The sequence below is a fragment of the Rhineura floridana genome, chromosome 17 (genome assembly GCF_030035675.1).
Source record: "Rhineura floridana isolate rRhiFlo1 chromosome 17, rRhiFlo1.hap2, whole genome shotgun sequence".
In the NCBI taxonomy this organism is placed as follows: domain Eukaryota; kingdom Metazoa; phylum Chordata; class Lepidosauria; order Squamata; family Rhineuridae; genus Rhineura; species Rhineura floridana.
In genome coordinates, this window is record NC_084496.1 from 27,397,020 (window position 1) to 27,415,323 (window position 18,304).

At 45.2% G+C, this 18,304-nt stretch overlaps 1 protein-coding gene across 7 annotated transcripts in view; it reads left to right on the plus strand.

Annotated features, from left to right (window-relative positions):
* ELFN1 (extracellular leucine rich repeat and fibronectin type III domain containing 1) overlaps positions 1-18,304 on the plus strand; it is a 238,077-nt gene that overhangs the window by 198,054 nt on the left and 21,719 nt on the right. The window contains exon 4 of one of the 7 annotated variants that reach the window (XR_009759429.1): positions 248-328. The exons of the other annotated variants lie outside the window; for them this stretch is intronic. The gene's annotated coding sequence lies outside the window, so the exon portion shown is untranslated. Of the gene's footprint in view, positions 1-247; positions 329-18,304 lie in introns of those variants that run through there. 7 annotated transcript variants of the gene reach the window in all.

An 18,304-nucleotide genomic window follows, 5' to 3' on the forward strand; every position in this document is an offset into this window, starting at 1 on the left:
TCAAGAGCAAGGCAGAGCGGCCTCCTCAGGCTGCGCAGGACAGGCCGGCACCTTCTTGCACAAAGGGTTCTGGCCAAGTCAGGTTTTCTCTGGGTCACTCTGACACCCAGCCTCCCCCCCATTAATTGTCATCAGGCCCTTTGCCTAACTGTAGGAAGTCCAACCCCTGGGTCATGACAGACAGCAAAAATAGGCCTACAATTGTGTTGAACACCACTTTATTGTTTCTGCCATTATCTCTTCGCAGTTACTGAGACCGTATTATAAAGATGTTTCATTTCTGAAGAAGCATGTGTTGCGAAACAGGATTTTACCAGGATCCTGTGAAGACCTACATTCACATTAAAGATCCGCATCACATTAAAGTTCAACATACTGCATGTTTGCAAATAATGTGGTGTGCAACAGAATACTGTACAGCCTGTTTTAAGTTTTGTACGTGTGTGTGTATTCTATCAGCTTTTTCTAAATATTAATTTAGCAATCTTTCTATGTCCCCCGTATTTCATAAATTATCTATTTGTGCACAAAATAATTCTCCAGTTGTGTGCTTGTTAGCATTGGTGCTTTGGTTTCACATTCATCTGGTGCCTTGTTATATGACAAAGTAGAAATACTTTGAGTGTTGTGTATGTGCAGGATGTGTGTCCATGCATGTGCGCATTTCCTGGATGCGCAGAGCTGCCATGTGACAGTGAAGCAGGAAAAGGCCCTCCTGGGCAAGGTTGGTTGACAACGCTCACCCTCTCCACATCAAGGTGGATTCCAGGTGCCAGCTTTGTCGTGGCCTCAGGTGCCTCCATTAACAGATGGAGAGTTGGTGGCAGTGCCTCTGTTCTGGGAAGAGCTTCTGCGGGGGGGTGCTCCGGGCCTTGCTGAGCTATGGGGAAAGGCCAAATTGAGGGTGAAACGGCATGTTCAGCTAAGCACACGGTTTAAAGCTGAGGGCCACTGTTCTCCTTTACAGAAGAGTCAGCAGCTGGTGGCTGAGGGTGATGGGAGTTGTAGTCCAAAATACCCAGAGGGCAGCAGCTTGGGGAAGGCAGCAGGTCTCCAGGGATTCAGGCCAAGGTCTCTCCTGTTGTTGCGGGGGAAGGCATGAACAAGGATCTCATTCTCAAGCTAGCTGCAAAAAAGGGGGTGTGGCTGTGACTGTCATGAAGGGACCCTGCACTTCTGAATTTGCCTCTCCACTGCTGCTCCGCACCCATTTTAGTTTGGAAGAGGATTGCCTAAAACAAATTTATTTTCCATTTTAAAAAATGAAAAAGAAATAATGAAAGCTAGTTCTGAGTTGTTCCAACGCTTGGACCCCATCATGCATCTGGAGCATGGCAGGGCTCAAGGGCCTTCCCCAAATCTCCTTCTATTACCCACTTCCGATTCCTCATATTTTTTCCGACAGGTATCAACTAGGAGAATTAACTAGTGCTGAGATCCCCATTAAGCATGAGGGCTCTATTGTGGCAGCACCCTGAGTGCTGAGATCCCTGGGAAACACAGTCTAATTGTACCTGGGACATTGCTGGACATGCTCACAACAATGTTGTCACCACCAGGATCCATAGGAAATGTCATTTCCCAGGGGTCCTGTCACTTGTATTATTCTTGCGTTGGCATTCTTGGGCATAACAGAGACCCATCACCATTCTTTGCACCCTTTTCTTATAGCGATAATAAAGCTGTTCATGGAGAACATTAAAAGATATGGAGGACTATAAACTGACAAAGCCTTGTGGAGATGTAGATGTTGTCTCTGGTTGCTTCATAATTAGACAAAGAAAAAGTGGCTAAGAGGGGCCAGGATTTCCTAGACTGTGTAGCACAAAGTAAAGCCAGGCTGGAGTAGTGGCTCGAAAGTGTGATGGGCTTTGGATATGAAACAAAAGATTGGACGAAAGCTCCATCTCTTCCAGCTTCCTATTTCATACAGACACCAGCCAGATGCCTCTGGGAAGCTCACAAGCAGGACATGAAGGCAACAGCACTTTCACAACAAGTGGTTTATAGTGGTATACTGCTCCTGAATGTGGACACTCTAGATAGCCATGAAACCTAGGTCAAACCCCCATTTAGCCGTTAGCCACAAACTGAACCCCCTTTCTAAATACTCACCAAGGTTATGAAAAGCTGCTTTTGCCTTCTCTAAAGAACCATGTAACCTGCCCCATCCATGTGGTTGCAGTTTTCACACGCTGCAGGCACCTGGGCTGGAACCCCAGAGAAGCTGTGCCTGCATATTTCAGCTGGCAGGTGGAACATTACCAAGCCATTATTCCCTCAGACTCAGTTCTACCATCTGCAAAATGGAAGTAATGATACCTATTTCCTTGAAAGGGCCTGCTGAAAGGGTTATTGAGAAAGTCTGTATGCAAGGCCGGCTCTACCATTAGGCAGCGCAAAGCAACCCACATGGCAGAATTTGAAGTACCATGTGCAAGAAATGTGGAAGTTTACATTTGGACAAAACATGCAAGGAAATTTAAAGAAGGGAGCAAGACCATTTTGAAAACACTTTACTCTCAGCACAGAAGAGAGTGTAACAAGCCCACAAAAAGTCAAAGTTTTGCTTCTCAGACTGTTCCGCAATCTCCCAGGCACAGGAAACCAATTTCATCTCCAGGGGCTCTCTCAGAAGGCTGGAGAGTTTGATGAGCTTTAGAGAAGACATTTAGAGAAAGAGCCCTCTATGACCCTCACATCTTTGCAAGCCTAGCAAGGTGAGAGCTCTAAGGAGGAGGGGGTGTTAGGCAGCTGCCAGTGCAAAATTTTTGCCACTAACTGGGGATTAGAGCTCTCCTCCAGATCAATTCCCTTCCAGTGGTCTTTTGGCTATAATTAATGTTTGCTGTATAATTAGATTGATTTTTTATGTACTCTGAAAGATGAGAGAAATTTATAGACTGGACTCAGGAAGTAGAGGGCAGCTGCTGATATTGCAAAGTGCAGATGAACGCGCGCCCCCGGCAGTCAAGACACCAAGGCCAAACCCTTTGCTAACCAGGTGGGTAGCATGTCTTGGGGAGAGGAGGAGGAGGGCAGAGCAAGCAAACAGCTACTCAGCAGGTGGAAGGAGCACAGAGGTGTACAGGTGGGGGAGCAATTTGATTCCGTTTCCATTTAAAGCCAAATTTATCAAATTTGCACCTTCTGAAACAATATGAGAATTGAAACCTAGTCATCCGTTGAAAGTTGCAATGATCTGAATTTTACTATGCGGTTCTCCAACCAGTGTTTACAAGAATGCATAAAGCATGCATAACAATGAATATATTGGTGAAAATACATGCAAAATGCATTCTATGAGGAGAAATTGCTTGGAGAAAATGTGTACTTTACTGAAAGCTGCATACAAAATATGGTTAGTAGGAGAACTTCACACTAAAATGCAGAAGGATTTTCATGAGGATTTTTTAAAATAAAAAAAACTGCAAATTACTAGAGAAACACGGAGAACTGAATTTAAGAATGGAAAAATGAGAAAGTGGGAAAAATGAAACTGACAGATCTTTCCATCCCTTGAGAAGTGTTTGGTTTCTCAGGGCAATATGGAAGCAGGAGGAGGAAAGAGCAAGAGGGGAGTAATTATTATTATTATTATTAATAATAATAATAATAATAATAATATCCTGCCCTTCCTCCCAGTAGGAGCCCAGGGCAGTAAACAAAAACACTAAAAACACTCTAAAACATTTTAAAAACAGACTTTACAACATATTACGTCCTTAAAAAGCTTTAAAAACATCTTAAAAAGCAATTCCGACCCAGACAGACTGGGATCAGGCTTCTACTTTAAAGGCTTTTCGTTCCCTGGTGGTCTATCCATCCAGGCACTGACCAGACCTGCTTAGTTTCAACAAGGTGGGCTTTATGTGCCTTCTGACCATTCCTTGGGGCTTCTGGGTTTCATTTAGGGATCCCCGCCCATTCTCCCGTAACTTGAGCCCTGGAGGTAGTGCAGCCCTTGTCCCTAGGATGGTGGAACATAAGATGGAGAATCTGGTGGCCCTCTAGGTATTGCTGGGCTACAACTCCCATCACCTCAGGCAATTGGCCATGCTGGCTGAGGCTGATGGCAGCTGGAGTCAAGGAACCTCTGGACAGCCACAGAGGGTTCCAAACACCTGAGCTAAACGACAGCATGTAGATTGGGCCTAGATGCAGTGTTTGGGTGCCTGACTCCCCTACACCCCCACCGTCCACATTTTCCCGGGATCAGCCACTCTCTTCTAATAACTCACCCTCTTAAATCAAGGTCTTCTTTTGCTCTAGTTTTTTGCTATTGGGCAATGACTAATTGTTTGTGTGAGCTGCTAGAGAAGCCATCTCCAACTTAGTGCCCTCCAGCTCTTGCAGCAGACTGCAACTGCTGGCAGGAGCTGATGGGCACTGTAGTTCAAAACAGTGGGAGGGCACCAGATTGGGGAAGGCTCCTTAGGACTACCATCCTTTGGGGTTGTTATTCCTGCACCCTGGTATCCTGGAGCAAGGGTTATTCTGATGTGCAGCTAGACACATTTTGGTCAGTGCCAACACATTTTGTGCAGTGTGAGATAAGTTTTTGTGCAGTTGAGCACATGGGATTTAATAAGGAGCTAGGTAGTTTCTAAAAAGGAAATAGAGGAGAAAAGATAAAAAGAGACAGAAAATGATGATCAATACTGGTTCCTTTCAAATCTTAATAACCTTATACTACTAGTCAGTGCTTTTTTGGTAAAAAACAAGCTGCCGGTACTCATATCTTGATAAAGTACTGTGGGTGCCAGCGCAAAATGGCTGGCATGTGCAGCAAAAAAAGAGGTGCCAGTACTCAGTACACATACGCACAAACACAAAAAGACCTGCTAAGCGTATATTATGGGACAAATTACTTGACTCGTTCAGGGCAGCAGTGTTCTGGCTGGTTCTGCAGTAGGGAGGAAAAAGCTTAGAATAAACCATGTCTCTGAATTAAATCTCCGACGGAGAAGGGCATGCACCCCATATCTGGGGCGCCTGCATATCAAGAACAGCTGTGCATGAATCGAGAAACACCATTCAGTGGCCACCCTGGTACTGCACAATTCTGCTCTTCAAAGCAACTTAAGCCTTCCCCCGATTTACCCCCCTCTAATTGCCTTCTCTTTCCCCTGCTGCCTCTCCTCTAGACTGCCAGCCCTTTGCGGGCAGGGCCCTGTCCTTCCCTGCTCCAGACATTGCTGTGGACACTGCACTGTTGGCTCATGTATTGCAGAAAATTATTACCATCTGCTGCCTCTCTCAGCAAAAGAGCACACATTGCTATCGTGGTTTTTAAATCAGTAGCGGACAGGCTATTGCTAACACAGTGAATGCAAGCGCCAGAATAGAGCCTTCAACAGTAAGACTATGAGAGGAGTCCTGAAACTGGAACAGACCAGAGGCCCATCTAGTCCAACATCCTGTTCTTGCAGTCACCAACCAGATGCCTATGGGAAGCCCATGAACAGGACCTGAGTCCAGAGTGCAATAGCACTCTCCCCATTTGTGATTTCCTACAACCGGCATTCAGACAAGGGTACAATCATTTGGGGTAGCAGCAGTTGTAGATGCCTTACCGTTTTGGGAGGAGGATCCCAGCCAGGTCCCACTGTATGAGCCAGTTAGCATGAAAGGGAGCTTGCTAGCCACTGAGAAGAGCCCCTGTCCTTTTGTGCTGATTGGAGCCAATCAGAATGAAAGGAGGTGAGTCAGCTACTGAGAAGACTCTTCTTAGTAGCTAATCTACAGCTTCCCCTTTCATGCTGATTAGCTCCTAGGAACATCTGTTGTAACGGAGGACAGCAAGGGAGTCAAGGAAAAGGGGGAAAGGGTGTGTGGCTGTGAGGGGGCATGGCGTCACTATCATGAAGGGGCCTTGCACTTCTGAATTTGCCACTACATTAGTGCATCCAGAGGCATACCACCTCCAACAGTGGAGGTGGAACATAGCTGTCGTGTCTAGTAGCCCATTGATAGCCTTATCCTCCATGGATTTGTCTAATCCTCTTTTCAAGCCATCCAGGTTGGTGGCCATCATTTCATTTATCACCGTCAGTGTGTAACAGTGGGAGGGCTCAGGCAGTTTTCATGGCTATGAAAAAGTTGGGTGTGTGGACTCATATTGTGTCCAGCAGGATGTCCAAGATAGCAGAGAGCCTTTTTCTGGTGCTGCTGCTGCTAAGGAGCTTGCATTGTTGCATGGCTAAAAGGCTTGCGCAGTGTAGCATCTGTCTTTCAGGACTGTTGCAAGGTTTACTGTTTGCTGAGAATACGCCGAAACATCAGGGCCAAGCATGATTTACGATCCTGGGCCAGGTCTCTGGTCCAGCAGTGGTGACACCTGAAGGTAAATCTGGAAGGCAGTTGTGTGAAAGGACACACAGACTAGAGATGGGAGAGAGGGAATCAATTCATCTCACGTTTAAAGGTGAAGCTGCCTGATCCACACTTTCCAGAACAATATGAGAACTGAACACAGCTACCCTTTGAAACATGCCCCTCTGAATTTTGTGATGCGGGTCTCCAGCCACGAAATAGATACAAAAACTCATATATAAGGGAAAGTGTGCATAAAAATACATACATTGGAGAAAATGGCATAGAAAACTACATTATGTTAGGGGGGAATGCTTTGCAAAAAAAAGTGTATATCAGGATAAATTTGCACTAAAATGCTGATGAAGTTTCATGAGGACTTGACATTTTTATTTAGCAAACTGGTGTGGAAATGTAGACAACTGAATTTAAGATTGAAAAAATTAGAAAGTGAGAGAAACGAAAGTGGACAGGCTTCTCCCATTCCTAGCACAGACTGAAGACAGGACTGGATTGGACAGTGTTAACAAAAGGGGCTTCCAGAGATGGAAATTCAGGGTGGGTGAGCACCTACAGGGAACTCTTACCTCTGCTGAGAGGGCATACTAGAGGCTTATTGGTGCCTTGGTAATGTCTGCTTTTATACAAAGAGACAAGGTGTGCATGAATTGGGAGTCAAGCAGGCTCCAAAAACAGGCAGCACATCAGCTTATCTTGGATTTGATTCCCAAAGAGCTTCTTTGCTAGTTTTCAATGTTTATTGTGGATCAGAATAAAGAAAATCCTGCACTTTTCTCATCTCTGAAAATCATATTGGATCTGTGCTCTGGCTTCTGCGATTTACAGTGCAATCTGCATACTCAGAAGTAAGATTCACTGGGTTCAATGGGACTTACTCCCAGGCAAGTGTGTATTGGATTGCAGCCTAAGGCACTGACCACACTCTGCCAAACATATCACCACAGCCTTGAGGACGAGTAACATGTTGTTGTTTTTAAAAAATAAAAGTGGAGGTTCTTAAGAATTCTGTCTTAATTCTCACAATCTACCCCCCTCCGACTCTTCCAAAGAAGAAAAAGAAGGGCTTGTGTACAGCCACTCGTCTCCCAAATATGTGATCTTTCCTTATCCCTCATCTCTCTGTTTTACCTGTCAGGTCCACACAGATTATGAGCTGGCTCCTGGCACCATTTGTAATTGTTTATTGGCTGTAATGCATTTAAGGGAGAAATGCATTTGCACCGTTTTCTATCTGCCTCTGGGCTTTTCTTTCTGCAAGCTGATGCCAATGCCAATGCCTTAAAAAACACCTTGCGTCTCGTTTTGTGTTTTGTGTTAATTACATGCCCTCTGAGTATCGTGATTCATGTGCCGCTCGACTAGCGCAGGCAAACCCCTCAAAAGCCCCATCTTGCCATTATCTAAACAGAAAGACCAAGACACTCCGGTATGAAAAGCAGCTCTTGTCAAGCACAGGTGTTGCGAAGCAGCCACAGATGTTAAACATTTTTCAATTAAAAACTCCTAAATGAGGGAGAAAATAATTAGACATGCTTCTACAACTTGGTGAAAACAAAAGGTTCCAATAGCCCACTGGACAATCCTTGCCATGGTGGCTTGCAAAATACTTGTTTGAACAAGTACTTGGCTCAATCGCTGTAGGGGTCTTTGTATAGGAAGGAGTCACATTTAACATTTCATTTTGGGGAACGAAAAGGCCTTTTCTCATTGTTTAGGCAGTTGTTACATTGTTTCCCCCTTCCATGCAAAAGGGCACTTGGGCTTCAATCAAGAATCTTGCCAATTTAAGCCAAGGGTGGTGCATGCAAGTGAGATCCAAATTTGGCCCTTTGCTACCCATTTGATTTCTGCCTTCTAACCTATGCTGTAATGCCTAAGCCAGTCTTTGTCAACTGATGCCTTCTAGATGTTTTGGACTATGCTTACCATCAGCCCTAGCACATGGCTGTTGGAAGAGTTGAATGATCTGTCAATTTCAGTCGTCTCAGCTTCTCATTTTTCCAATCTTAAATTCAGTTCTCCACATTTCTGCAGCGATTTGCAATTTTATTTTTTAAAAAACTCTTGAAAATTCTTCTGTGTTTTAGGATGAATTCCTCCCAATAAACACAGTTTTGAGCATTTTCTCCGGATATTAGGCATTTTTCGTATATTGTTTTCACCAATGTATTCCTTTTAATGTACACTTTCTGCCAACATGCATGTTTTTTGTAAACGTGGTTTGGTTGGCAAACTGCATCGCAAAATTCGGATAAGCATGAATTTCAAAGGCTGACTGTGTTTCGGTTCTCCTATTGCTTCCGAAAGTGCAGAGTTGATCGATTTGGCTTGAAATGCAGACTGAACTGAATTTCTGCCCCATCCCTAGCTGTAATCCGAAACGTGCGGAGGACACCCGGTTGGCAAAAGCTTCCCTGAAGGATTCTGTGCTGGCAGAGCCTCAGGCAGCGATTGGCTGAGCTTTCTAGATGTCACAGAGGCTTGAGGCTGGCAGAAAGGTCTGTGGATGCTCTTCAGTAGCTTTTTAGGGTTTATCCAGGGGTATAGAACCTCAGGCCCAGGGGCTGAGGGCAGTCTCTAGGCCTCTCTCTTTGCACACACCGTCCCCTGGCCATACCCCTCGCAGGCTCTGCTCTGCACCCTCTCAAGAGTGTTTTTACCTGACTGGAATTTATTGTATTTATTGTTGCATTCCTACCCCGCCTTTCCTCCAAGGAGCTCAAGGTGGTGTCCGTGGCTGTCCCCATTTTATCCACACAACAACCCTGTGAGGTAGGGTTAGGCTGAGAGGCAGTGGACTGGCCCAAGGCCACCCAGGTTTCATGGCTGAATGGGGATTTGAACCCTGGTTTGACACTCTAACCACTTTGCCACACTGACTCTGACAATGCCTCTTGACTGCCTAAATGGAGGACAGAGAGGGATCTGCAAGGGAGTAGAAAGTAATCTACGGGGGGATTGTAAAATTTACATTGATTACTCCACCCGCTTTTGCCTCTGGCTCCGCCCACCACTGGCATGTGCCCCCCCCCAAAAGGAAATGCGACTCTTGAAGAACCTCCTTCCTCCTGGCCTGCAGAGAAGCAAGGTGTTTTTAGGATCAGGGGAAGAAAGTATAGACAAATAAGGCCTAGGAAAGGGGTGTGTGCAATGGGGCTAGGAATGAACATGTGACGAAAGAGAGGTCTGGAGAAAGGGAAACGGAGAAGGAAAAGAAGGGTAAAGGCTCCCTTGCCATTTCAGAAGCAACGTGAGGATGGCCTGCAGGAGATACCTATGGCTAGTGGGGGAACAGAGAAACACACTAAAACCAGGAAGCATCTGAAAATGACAACACAAAAAAAGGAAAAATATATCTCAACGATGGCAAGAAAATAAGAGTATTTTAGTCTTCAATCTGCCCAACACGTTTTGGCAAGAATCCCTTTATCGAGGGCTTATCTTCTCATTTCTTAGCAAACTGATCACAAAACTTTATGTTATAAAGGAATGTATAGGGTGAAATCTTGTGGGGGAACAGAAGGTTTTGTGAACAGTTTGCTAAGAAATAAGAAAATAAGCCCTAGATAAAGGCATCCTGGCTGAAACGTGTTGGGTCGACTGAGTTCTAAAATTCTCTTGCCATCATTGAGAAATCTTTCTCCGTTTTGTTTGAAATGGGGCCATCAGGAATGGAAGGATCTGAAAATCTTGGCTCTCTCCACTTCTTGTTTTTCCAGTCTCACATTCACTTCTCCGCATTAAAAAAAAACCGTCAGCATTTTAGTGCGAATTTCTCCTAACACGCATATTTTTATATGCAGTTTTGTACTTAAAACATTTAAAGTGTTTGTCTCTGTACAAACATAGAGCTTAACATAGAAAACTGCTTTAAACCATCTTCTGAAAATTGTTGCATCTAACCCAACATTGTCTACTCTGACTGGCAGTGGCTCTCCAAGGCTTCAGGCAGAGAATTAATGGGATCTGACAGGGATTAAACCTGGGACCTTTTGCACACAAAGCACATGCTCTTCTACTCTTTCTTTAGGAAGAGAAACATTTTTTAAAAAATTCATAACCCAAGGTGTCCCAGCAGAACCTTGTACTGATGATAAGTATATAGAAATATTTAGCATTTCAAGTATATAAATCACCACACTCTTGCAAAGTATGCGTTTCCCATGAAGGAGACTGGAGTGGGCCAAAGCCAAGAGAGAGTGATTTTTCTAATGGTGTTTTCATGATAAAATGAGGCTTCGGTTCTAGTTCTCGTGGAAGTTGCCAGCTTGTATCTGGGCCATACCGCTTCAGACTCCAGGTGGGGTTGACATGACTAAACGCTCCTAGAAAGAGAGAAAGAAAGAACCAAAACTCCCTGCATGTAGAAAATTAGCATGACATGGAAATTCTTTGATGTGGAGGGGGAGTTGCATGGAAGAGCATTTTCTCATGAGAGCCCTCTGCCTGCTGTCTCAAATGGCATAGCCCAGGGACATGTTGATCACCTCCCTAAGAAGTCCAGGAATGGGGAACCTACAGCCTTCCAGATGTTGCTGGACTCCAACTCCCATAATCCCTGGCCATGACCCATGTGGGCTGGAGCTAGCTGATGGGAATTTGAGTCCCACAACTTCTGGAGGGCCACAGGTTCCCCATCCCTTGGCTGCTTCTTACTGGGGTGGCCAAGCTGTGTCTGGATTGACCCAGACAATGTTTTGATTCTCGAAACACACACCTTCTGGCTTGCTAGTCAGCCTCCCAGTCCTAGTCGTGAGGGCTCCCAACTGATTTGCAGAATTATAACTTTCTTATCAAATGTAAATGACTGGCATCTGTCACCTTAATGCTCTATGACTAGCAAGGCAATTTTTGCCAAGGAAGTGCATGCCTGTTACCTCCCCTGCCAACCTAAATGCCAAGGAATCATCTGTTCTTCCCCTAACAGAGATGATCTTGTTTTAAGCCATCCTCTTTACAAATTGGAGGAAGGAAAAAAGAATTGGAGGGCTTCATTATGCACCTCCTCCCCAGCCTTACTCCTCCAAATAAAAAGGGAAGGAAGGAAGCTATTTCTCTTACAATTTAGGCAATGTGCCATGTGAAGCGAAGGCTGGCGATGGCCATGTGAGATGGGAATAAAATGTAAATGTACTGCCTTCAAGTCGATTCCGACTTATGGCGACCCTATGAATAGGGTTTTCATGAGGCTGAGAGGCAGTGACTGGCCCAAGGTCACCCAGTGAGCTTCATGGCTAGGTGGGGATTTGAACCCTGGTCTCCCAGGTCGTAGTCCAGCACCTTAACCACTATGCTTAAAAAGTGAAAGAATCTGGGGTTGCCATACACTCACATTGAAATGGAATGGGCACACCTGATTGATAGTAAGACTAAGCAGTACAAGATCCACTGGACATCACACACTTTATATACACAGACGGTTGTAGGTTCAATCCCCACCATCTCCAGTTAAAAAGATCTCAAGTATAAGGTTAGGAAGGGCCTCTGTATGACATCCTGGAGAGCTGCTGCCAGTCAGAGTAGGTCAAAGGGTGAGAAACCTGTTGCCCTCCCAATGTTGTTGGACTACAGCCCCCCTCATCCCTGACAGTAGGCCAGGCTGACTGGGCATGATGGGAGCTGGAGTTCAACCAGATATGGAGGGCCACAGTTGCCCCCCCTCCTGTGTAGACAGAACTGGGCCAGATGGACCAATGGTCTGATTCAGTATAAGGCAGTATCCTATGTTCTTAGGGTGGTTGATACGCCCTACTTCACAGTGGATATTCCTCCATCTGAAAGGCTGCCTAGCCTGAGTCTGGTTCAAAGGTAAAAAAAAACCCCAAGGAGTGAGATCAGGGGCCTTGAAGTTGCCCATCCCCATTTAGCACCTGGACAGCAGACTGACCAGGCACACAGCAGCTCACCTGGTCACAGCCTTCCCCACCATGGTGAAGTGCATTGCATTTCTATCTAAATTCTTCCTAAATTTGCATCTAAACCTATAAAATAGAATATGCAAGGGGATGCCCTTTTTGTAGTGATGCATATCATGTTTTGTTTGGGGGGGGTGATCCTATGTACTATTGCTAAAGAATTAGGAAGAGCCCTTCCCCCTCCCCAATAACTGATCACCCCAAGGCCCTATATTTTCAGTTTGCGATAAAAAGGAAAAGTAAATTTCTACCCCTTCAACTCACAAAGATATATGGGGAAACATGCAAGTGGGATTTCTGCTCTATCAATCAGTTAAGTCATAAATCTGTTCCTGGCGTACAGCGTTCCAGGCAGCAAAAGCAAACGCATTGAACTAAGTGATAAGCAGTTATATGTGGTTGCGGTTTTTTTTTTTTTAGAAAAAGTTATATTCAAGTGCATTTTTTACATCATCAAACTTATTTAGTCAATTGAATAACTTGAGGCATATTAGACACTTTGTATTTCGTGAGAGTTGTGCTGCATCATGCTGATTTCTAATGCACCTCCCTTCCTTCCCCCAAAACACAGTGTTTCTGGCCATGGGCCTCATCCAGTAATATCCTGGAGGACAGATAAGATGGTATTTTAACAAGCTGATTTCCATCAGCCTCTTCTTTTGTGAGCTCGGATGCGGAGCTACAAAGCTGAAACTCTATTGCTTACGGGGATTTTCTTTTAAAATTCATCATAGGTTTGCTGCACTTTAAATCAAGGCAGTAAAGAGGAGACACGAAAACAGGACCAACCTTTCCCCTCCCACACTTTTGCCTGGTCCTCCTCAAAGCCTCCACTCATTCCTGTCCCATATTTCCTGCTGGGGACCATCCCAGGAGATGACATCAAGCTTTGCTTGGCATGTGCTTATCTGCTGTGGGACCCCCACAACCAATTTAGGGGCTTGTGGCCATTCCTTGTTTGGCCTGGTCCGTTTCATCTGTGCCTGGGTGTCATGTGCGAGCTCCACTCTGGCGCAAGTTCAATCAGGCATGATTCTGCTGAGTCAGCTCACTTGGAAACTTGGCCTTCTGAAGAAACTGCGGTTTTCTCTCTCTCTCTCTTCTCTCTCACTCTCGCCAAGATTCTATAGATAAATGCAAAGTGAACGAGACCGTTTTAAAAAGAAGATGGCTTCTGAAATGCAGGCATAATGATAGCTTATGAATACCAAGGCCAGATTAGCTATTATGCTAAGTGCACGATATCTGGGCCTATAGCATAAAGCTTTCCTGCACTTCTGCTGATCCTTGCATTGAGTTTCTTTCTCGTAACCCGGCTATTTTGGTATAGACAGGACTAGCCTTCCCCTTAGGCAGTGCGAAGCGGCTGCCTCAGCCAGTTGTACTTGAAAGGACATGAAAGGGCAGCAAATTGCTATGTTATGTTTTACTAAAGTAATTTTACTCCTCGGGAGAGACCCTTGTGGGATTTCCTGCCTCATCTACCAGAATAACTTAGCCAGCTGTGGGTATTATGACTTTGACTGTACTAGCACACGCTCCCCTCTGTTTGGCACTGGTTAGGCCTCGTCTGGAGTACTGCGTCCAGTTTTGGATAGTGGACTTTAAGAACAATGCAAACAAACCGGAACAGGTTCAGAGAAAGGCAACAAAGATGATCAGGGGACTAGAAACAAAGCCCTGTGAGGAGAGACTGAAAGAATTGGGCAAGTTTAGCCTTGAGAAGAGAAAACTGGAGGGAGATATGACAGCACTCTTCAAGTACTTGAAAGGTTGTCACACAGAGGAGGGCCGGGATCTCTTCTCGATCGTCCTAGAGTGCAGGACACAGAATAATGGGCTCAAGTTGCAGGAAGCCAGATTTTGGCTGACCAACAGGAAAAACTTCCTAACGGTTAGAGGTGTACAATGGAACCAATGACCCAGGGAGGTGGTGGGCTCTGCAACACTGGAGGCACTCAGGAGACACCTGGATAGCCACCTGTTGGGCATGCTTTAGGTTGGATTCCTGCACTGAGCAGGGGGTTGGACTCAATGGGCTTATAGGGCCCTTCTGACTCAACTATTGTACGATTCTCTGACTGGGAACAGGGTGGAGTGCCATTTGTTCTTCAGACTCAGGCAGAAAAAGGTTTTGAGCCGGTCCTGGGAACAGGCAAGATTATTGGCCTCATAGTAATGAGCATGAAACAGACCCAGGTAAAAAGGACATTAGGGTGTTTCATAAAACACATTTGGGATCCCCACCATCTCCAGCATGAAAGCAGGTTTCCTGATGTGCTGGTAATCATACCAAACAGGAGGTGGGAGCACTTCTTTAAAAAATCCTCTGGCGTACCTAGATTCTGCTAAATTTTCGTAATCCACTTTGGATTCCAGATACCTGGACCAAACTTGCTAGAATAGGCCATGAGATTCTCTGTGAGTCCTTGTGTAGATCATTCATCCAACAAAAGATTTTGTCTCAGGCGCTCCCACACTTTGAGACGAGGGGTTTTATTTTGTTCTTAACACTCCCTTTGACAGCAAATGCCAATGGCTGAGTGCCTATCAGCTGGAAAGCAAAATGGATGGGGCCACTCAAAAGAACGATTGCAACTTCTGTTGGGGGTGTTGCAGGCACCTAGAAGTACGTATGTTTGTGAATTAAAAGAAAATTGCATTTTTAAAAAGCAAAAAACAAACCAACCAACCCTTGCTGACAGAATGTTGATGAGTCTAGAGAGAGAAGTAATACCGTTTGAAGTATTTTCATCCCCCACTTTGCCTCAAGCAGAAAAATGTCTTGAGCCGGTCCTGGTTCATGTGTAAGATGGTGGGGAGGTGGGAAAGATTGGGAGGGGGGAGAGAAAAGGAGGGAATTGACTTGTTTATGGCTCTGGCACTTTAAGAAAGTGTGCTGGGGAAGATGCCTTTCCCAACTATAGCTGTACAGGTTTGGGGCAGGCAGCTCTCTTGGGGTATATAGCATTGCAGGGGAAAACCAGGGCGGTGGGGGTGAGGAGATACCCTTTACCTCTTTCCCATTCTGACACTCGGCACTCTCTTGCAAGACTCTCCGTTTCATGGAGACGAGGGCTTTCAGCAGCCACTAGGGGTGGGAAGATCTATCAACTTCAGTTCTCTCAGTTTCTCACTTTAACAAACTTAAATTCAGTTCACATTTCTGCAGCAATCTGCAATTTTTTTTAAAAAAAAATCCTCATGGAAATTCTTCAGCGTGTTAGTACAAAATTTCTCCTAATAAACACATTTTTGCAGTGTTGAGTAATGTGCATATTTTTGCAAGCAATTTCTCCTAATAGATGTATTTTTGTAAGTTACTTTCATGAATATATTCATTTTTGTGCACACTTTCCTCTAATATATGCATTTTTGGACACACTGGTTGGAGAACTGCATTGCAAAATGCAGATGAGTGCGAATATTGTCGGTTGGCTGTGTTTCAGTTCTCCTATTGCTTCGGAAAGTGCCAATTTCACAGAGTCGGCTTTAAATGCAAACTGAACCAAATCCCTCCCCCGTCCCCAGTGGCCATTCGCCATGATGGCTTTGTTCTCCACCCACCCTTGGAAGCAGTATCCCTATGAATGCCAGTTGCTGGGAATCACAAGTGGGGAGAGGCCTGTCGCAGCAGCCAGACTCTTCTGATATCCTTACATGCATAAGGCCTGAGTAGTACTACAAGGTTCCTATTCCAGGCAATGTGGAGCCCCAAACAGGAGCACCCTGCTCTTAAGGGGGCTACACTGCAACATTTTGTTGCAGATCCCTCTCATACTGTCCTGTTATTTGCCAGATCCCTCGTGAGTTGCCCATCACACTTCAGAGCCCCCAACAGTCATCTGTTCTGCATGTGGTCCCAAAAATGCGGCTCTCGGTATTGCATGAAGGTTCTGCTTGTTATTGTATTTATTGTACTTATACACTGTGCTTGTTTTATCTTTTATGTACACCGCCCAGAGAGCCTTCGGGCTTAGGGCAGTATATAAATTAAATAAAATAAATAAATAATAAATAAATCTGTAAGGAGTAGCAACACAGGCCAGAATCCTGTTGGCCCCAATTCAGCAAAACACTTAAGCTCATGAATCACTGCTCCAGGGCCATACATCCCTTCTCCCTCATAAAAGTGGCATTCCGCTTCTCTACCACTGCCACTAGTTAGAATTAATAGGGAGCTTGCCATCGGTGGATGGATTTTCTCCTTTTCCTCAACACCAGTGCATTTCCTAGCTTCTGTCCTATTGTTTCAGAAATTACTAACTGCTTATATAGGGTACTGTTCACATGTAAAAGTGTACTGAGAACAACCAGACCATGTTTCATCATTTATTTACAATATTCATATAAAAAATATCAAAAATGGATGAAATAGCCATCCTTCCTTTCTGAGGAAAGTTTTCACTTGCTCTTAATTCTCAATATTTTGGTTGGTTTTGTTTTCCTTGATTAAGTTGAAAATGTGGGGTAAGCAATTATTCATGAATATCCTAAGGCACTGTTGTTCAACCTTGTGGGACTGCCACTCCCATCATCCTTGGCCATTGGCTAAGCTGGCTGCGGTTTTGGGGAGCTGTAGTCCGACAACATCTGTGGGCCCAAGGTTGAAGAACCATGTCCCAAGGTATGTGCTTCTTTCATAGCAGGATAGAGAGGCAAGCTCTGGTGCTGGAAGAAGTGTATTAAAAGCTCAACGCGTTTCGGAACTGGTCCTTCATTGGGAGCTGTAAGGATCTGTTTATCTTTCCTTTGTCAGGCAATGCACATTCTCTAAAACAGGCCCACACTGCATCACACTGTGTGTTGAGCTTTTAATAAACTTCTTCCAGCACCAGAGCTTGCCTCTCTATCCCGCCCCTTTTTTGGTGCTGTTCCCTTTTGTTTCTGCCCTTCTTTCATAGCAGCCAGTATTGCCCCCCAAGAACTGTGTTTATACCTGAGAACAGGGGTGGGGGGGCCTCTAGCAACTGCCTCTTCAGGCCACAAAGTTTGGCTCACCAGCTCATTTGGAGCAAACCACACTCAGCTTTCCCGAGCTGGCTTCATATATATATATATCATCAGGGAAACCTGAAGCCATGAGAGAATGAAGAAGAACCCTGATTCTTCTTTTGAATTGCCAGCTTGAATTCAAGGGAGAGATGCAAAGGATCTTCCTCTACCAGTGTGGCTTGAGCCACGCTGGCAAAGGAAAAATGTTCCTTTGGGTTCCCCTGACATCATTGTGACATCAGGTGACTGACAGGTTGTCCAAATGGCCCATGGAGGGTGGGTGGGGGACTCAAGGGCCAGCCTGCCAGCAGAATCCTGTTCCCCACCCCAACCTAGAACATAATCCATGCTCTCTCATAGCTGTGCATTGCTAGGGGAGATGACCTTTTTGTGGTCGGCGAGGAGTCTCTCAGAGAAGCCGGGCTTTTCTTCTTCCTGAAGAGCCCGTGATAAGCTTCCAAGTAAACCAAGCTAGCTTGCAGTTATTATCAGCGGCTCCTGGTGGCTCCATGTCAGTGGGGCAATGGAATCCACTCCAGGTTTTAGTCTGAATTTTCAAGGAGCTGTCCAAAACCTGGAGCAGATTCCACTGCCCCACTGACATGACAACAGGTTTAGGGGTTTTAACTGCCCATGTTCTGTTGTTGCTGCTACTGCCATCCTTACACAGGTGACTTGCCAGATGACTATCTGTCATCCGGGCCTGGGGATTGTGGGGTTGTCAGATGCTGTTAGACTTCAGCTCCAGCAGCCTCAGCCGGCATGGACAATGGCCAGGGATGACGGGAGTTGTAGTCCAACAACAACTGGAGGGCCCACAGATTAATCACCTCTGCTGTGACCCATCCAGTGATCTCCCAGTTGACCTGAGCTACCTTCAGTTTAGCCCTGCTCTGGACACCCAGTTCCTTCCTTTTATGCTGTCTTGTTATTTTCAGAGGCACACAACCTTGCTGTGCAAACCCCCACAAGGGTTAATACTTTAAACATGAACAGTAAATGCGCTCTCTTTGTAAAATACAGTTCCATTAACCATTATTGATCCATAAACTTTCCCA